Source organism: Amphiprion ocellaris, chromosome 11 (assembly GCF_022539595.1).
Source record: "Amphiprion ocellaris isolate individual 3 ecotype Okinawa chromosome 11, ASM2253959v1, whole genome shotgun sequence".
Lineage (NCBI taxonomy): Eukaryota > Metazoa > Chordata > Actinopteri > Pomacentridae > Amphiprion > Amphiprion ocellaris.
This window is the reverse complement of record NC_072776.1, coordinates 21,321,682-21,327,694: the sequence shown is the minus strand read 5'-3', so window position 1 is coordinate 21,327,694 and position 6,013 is coordinate 21,321,682.

Sequence of the window (6,013 nt, the reverse complement as noted above, 5' to 3'; positions counted from 1 at the left end):
GCAGTGATGTGGTTTATAGTCTGGATCCACAGATTTGTTAAAGATTTCTGTATCATCGTGAGATAGCGGCACAGTGTCACTGTAACTATGACTATAAGTGAACACTATGTCAGCTGCTTGCTGACGACCACATGATTGTGATCCAACTACAAAACGACTGCTGCAGACCTCAAATTTTTTAAAGATTTCATCCGTCAGAAATCATACAATGAGTGAGCAGACTTGGTGGAGTACTGCGCTCTCTGAGTGTTTTTCTTGTTAACATTTTATTAATTGAAAAAGAAGAATATTACACAGAACAGCAATAGAAAAATGTCAACATCCATTTTGTTGACATTTTCCACTCTTTTCCTCCAGCCGTTTCTACTCTCTGTCACTCCAAGTTTGTGCACTGCATCACCTTTTGTATGATATTATCAGTGATAAAGAACTTGGGGTAGTAATACAAATATTACAGTTTCTTCAAAAGTATAAAAGGTATCTTGAAATTCAAATGGAATGATACCAAAAACATGCTTTTTGAAGAATAAGCTGAAATATGTAAATATAAAACCTTTTCATTACAAAGATATTGTATAAAAATGACCATAAACCATAACGAGCAATTTCTGACCCACTTATGCATCTAACGGTTAAGATAGTTTCTAATGACCCACACAAGACGTGACAATGGCACCGCTGCGCTCTGAAGCCCTTTCATTTCAATGGTTTGTGACGCACAACAACACCGCAAACTCATGTGCCAGCTGCTCCCAAAGTTCCACTGTTGAGGTATTTGCAACAAACTTGTAACTTCTCCCTTAAAATAATGAGGTGACGTCATCCACAGAAAGTTCAGAACACTCCACCTATGTTGCTCTGCGACTCCGACAGGGCAGTGTGCTGAACCGGACATCCAGTGCAACACACATCACATCCTGTCAGAAACAGCTATCACACAGTGAATTAAGGACAGCCCTGTCTGTTAAACATTACACTGCCATACACCTAATTTGCGTTCTCAGTTATGTTTTTGGGTGAAATGTGTTTTAAGTTTGTGGTAACTTATCACAGGTATGGTTCTCATCAAAAAATCTTTGCCATGTCAATCATATGTGGTTTGATCAAACATTCTGTGGTTCAAAGAGAAGAAAACATCACACATTCTGTGTCAGTCAGCAGCCCACGAGTTACCTTCATGTCAGGAATCATCACTGCTGACAAGTGGTGGGTCTATGGTCTGTGTCTGTCTGCTACCTCAGACACAACAAACAGCAGTTTTCACAGCACCAGAACCGGCAGTTTCCGAAACCGGACAAGGCGTGTCAGGTCAGGCCAATGTCCTAAGAGGCTGAGGGAGAACGTTCAAGGGTGTTCCAGACTGCCATGTGCTTGGTTTATGGATAAATCACAGTTGTCGTTCCCCACCAGCCCTACTCGATCAATTTGGCTCCATATGATGAAATGAAATTCATATTGAAGGGTCACCCTTTTGATAGAGTTTAGGAGATTCACAGCACAATGTAGATGATGTTTGACATGTTGATATAATAGGACGTCCAGGGAGGGTTACAATTGACGCAAAAGCGCTGGGAGCAGTGTGCACAAGGGAACTACTTTGACAGGAATGGTGGCCAAATGTAAATCAGATGTGGTTTCGGATTTTTTTAACCTTTTGATTACAACTGATATATATTATTTGATGGGTCGGAACTCGTCACCCCAGCAACTGAGAAAATGAAAGAGAATCTTAAAACATTTTGTGAAAGCTTTGTTTTTTAACCCAAAAATATATTTTCTTAAACCATGGGAAACATTGAAGCACAGTACTAATCTGTAGGTCAGGACTGTGACATTTGCAGCAAACTGTGTCAATCAGGCAAACGGGAAAATATTATTATTATAAACACCTGATACTATCAGATCTATCTGTCTGCCTAATCAAATAGTTGTAGCACTTCTGAGTTATATGCATACACACCACAGGTGTGTCGAACAATGGCAGCAAAGGATCCAAAGAAACACAGAAGATAAAAACCTGACACTTCCTGTCACCGTTTCCGTGAAGACAAGGTGCTTGAAGGGTTAAACCTTTCAAGCTTAGGTGTTGTTCTGGAACATGCAGCATAGGGGCGAGATGAAAGCCAGGGAGGGGAAGAAGGCACAGTGGCAGGACTGCAGCCTGTTTTCCTGTATGAATGTAGTCGGGATGTAAACACAGCTGCTTTTAAGGAACTCATGCATGGCCCATATACCAGCTAGCTGTGTGAAATGAACTCTGACCCACCAATGAGCCTGCTGCTGGTGAAAAAACTGAATTCCGTGTCGTTCCAAGGGGACAGGCTTTGTCTGTGAGGCGTTCACTTATGTCTGCTGTGCCTCTTTTCCCGACCCACGCATAGACTCACATGCATCTCGGCGCTGAAACACGCCTCTATGTGCACAGTCTCTTCATCTCACACACATATAAGCCATCGGGTGAAATATTTATATTCTTTCAGTCCCCTCAGCATGCCACCTAAATCAGACCATCTGGCCTTGGAGCATATAGCATGCTGCTGAGTGAAGAAAGCAAGGCCATTACTGCAGGAGAGAAAAAGAGAGGAGATGGCAGGAAAGATGGGAATGGGAGGATGGGGTATGGTGGGGGGCTATGCAACTTTAAAGACAGTCCTAACACTGTTCAGCATTTTTATCACAGAGTCTGCCATGGGTGAATGCCTCGAATCAGGTAGCTTTTCAGCTGCATTCAGGGATGACATCATCGTTTCAGGAGAAGAATGACTCACCGGGTAAGAATTCAACGGCATGCACCCCCCACCCCTTCAAGTAAAAGCATGGCACAACGTGCATTTTTCTACTTATTCCAGCCGATGTGTGATGGAGACCTGTAAGTAATGGAGATAAAGCAGAGAATGACTGTGAAAAAAAAGACATAAAAGCAAGGGCAGGAAACAACAAGAGAGATAAGGTGGATAAGGATGAGGTAGTTTGAGGAAGGAAGGGTGGAAAAATGGCTCCAAAAGGTGTAATAATAAAAAGTATAAGAGCGTAAATGCTAAGCTGGAAGATGAAAGGACGGTCAGTAGGTTTTCCCACGACGCTTCAACTCTTAAAACCTGAGAAAGAAAACTGTGTGAAGCTCAAGCAACATGAGGGCAGCTCCCAGCGAGATCTGGTATATCAAAACACAGCGAGGACGGCATAACATCCAAAACAAATCCAGCACACTATCCTACCGCAACATGTAAAGTGAAAGTGAGCCGGACAGAGAGAGAGGACAGTTACCACCGATTGATAATCCCTCAGAAGTTTGATAAATGTTTTCTTTTTTTGGATTATTGTGCCTTTTTTGGCTATTGCTCTGTTTGTTTCTTATTGTTTTGTGAGGGGAGATGCTGAGCAAAGACCAGGTCTAATCTAAAAACACAAGATGTTTTACAGGAAATTAAATAGTGTGGCCACTCCATGCCTACCTTCCCAGAAACCGGGGTTTATCTTGTGTTGAATTCACAGGAACATAACATTTTTGGTGGACAGCCTGTGCTCGATGTGAATAAATAAATAGCTAATTAGCTTAACTCAGCCAGGAGCGGAAAATCCCCCATCCCCAAACGACTGGAGCGCACAAATGGAGTCTAACTTAGTCTCTTGATTGATTATGGAAAACAATAATAGTCACAATTTCTATGGTTACTGATGGGAAGGCAGAGTGTTTTGCAAGTAATGGAAGTACTGCCTGAACACTTGTATAAGAGCCTCTCAGATGTGTGCTGTCGGGAATGTCATCCAAGAATCAACTCTTCAGACTTTTATTTGCTATCACCCACAACCCTCCCAAGTTTCCACTCCAAGGAAAATGCAGAATTTATTAATCCAAAGAAGACTTTAGAGGCATGCACAAGTCGTATAGGTAGTCGGCTTGTGGTAACGGGAAACTAATTTGGACAGACGTGGTGCACTGAGAAAGAATGTTTAATTTCTAACCCAATCTTGCCACATTAAGAAAAATGAATCACTTTTGGTCTTAGAGGTTTAGATCTTAAATCTGCTGACTGATCACCAACCAACAATGCTTTTAAAATCACATTTATATCTATAATACTGGATAAACTGAAATCCTCCAAATCTCTACAGGGTCATCATCTTTAGAATTTGGCTGCAGAGTCTTTGTGCTCTGGCAAACACCGCATTTAATGGATAAAAACAGTGTGTGAACTTGCCATGTTTGTAAAAAAATGTACCTAGTATTTACTGTGTCATATTTGCAGGCATGCAGAGTGACAGAAAAATGCAGAAGAGCCATTCATGTTGGAACATGCTGATGACTGAAACACTGAAAATGACAGGAGCTCTGCACTTTTATGATTTATATAGTTGGGGTATGTGTTCAAGGAAGACGTCATGAGAAGATAGGATCACTTTTCCCAGAAAGGCCAGGATAGGTGACAAGGAGGGCAAGACCTACAGTAAAATTAACGAGGGAGAAATTCATACAAGGCCACATGGTTTAACCTCAGAGTGACTTCTCAGTTCCTAGGGCCTCCCACCAGATGAACAACACTAATTTAAAGCTAAGATTACTTGTAGTTAAGAAAGATACCAAGACACATTAGACTGTGGTGAAACACAATCTGAAAAGATCATTTCATTTTAGCAGCTGGCAGAAACTAAGGGCAATGAGGGCTTGAATGACTAAACCTCTGTGGAGCTCAGATTAGGCCACCTTCTCCTCATCCTTGTCATGGGTGTAAATTACTCTGCTCCCACATTAAGGAGGCTTGTGTAATTGCTTCTTGTTCAGCAGCAGAGGTGAAACAAATGTTCATGTTTGGTAAAAGTTAGCAGGCGGCATGTGGTTTGTGGTGGCGCTGAGGAGGGAGATTATCTGTTTGCGCCAGCTCCACATTTCTCAACATGAAGTCTGAGCTTCGGGTTACAAGACAAGGTGAGAAGGGGTTTTGTAATTCAACTCCTGTGGACACGGTGCACTTATTTGAAGTAACCAACACCACTCACTTTTAATCCTTCTTAGTTAAGATTGTAATAAACGGGCTCAGCTTGCACCACTTTAGTCAATCAAGTTTATGGCCATGGAGGTTCATGATGAGGCTAGTGAAAAAGGAATAATGATGTCTGCAGTAAACAGTCCAGAAACTAAACTGAAGTGCTTTTCTTACAGTGGACTGAAAGGTTTTCATTTCCAAGTCAGCATAAAGTTCTGCAAAATTCATAAATTGTTGGTAGCATGCAAAAATGTTAGTGCATGTATCAAATGTTAGTGTTAATGCATATATCAGTTCCCTACATTATTATCTTGCAGTTACACAAGGCCGACTAAACACTTAAATCATATTGCTTGTGTAACCTTTTCAGAACTGATTAGCAAAAACAACAAAATCTGTTTTTCTCATAAGTGAAACTTAAAATCATAATAAAAATGTCTTTTTTGGATTCTAATATTTTCCATAGAAGACTGATATACACCCAGTGTTAATTTTTTAGGCATTCCTCTATAATCTAGTGCAATCCAGTTCAACTCTTCTGCCATAAAATCTAAATGCCACAAGATCAAAACTATCTGTTTAATATTGTGCAGGTTCACTTTGTGCAAAGCATGCCCAAAGCTGCGCTGACACGTTAAGGCATGGACGTGGGACATCTGGTGGTGTCTAGTACAGTGATGGCAGTGGATCCTTTAGGTCCTGGGGGCTGCAGTGTGGGGCCTCGGTGGATTGTGCTTGTTCCAGCTCATTCTGTGAGTGCTTGATCAGAATCAGATCTCAGGACTTGAGAGTCCAATCCAGTGCTTGAGCTCTTGGTTGTGTTCCTCTAGCAGTTTTTGAGCAGTTTTGGTATTGTGATAGAGCGCACTGTCCTGGTCGGGATAGCTTCTGCCATCGAGGAGTGCCATTTCAATGGGAGTGTGTGCTTGGCCTGGACAAATATTTAGCTAAATGTCAAATAACATCTACATAAATTCCAGGACCCAAAGTCTCTCAGTAGAACATTGCATTGTAATGACAAGGTCAAT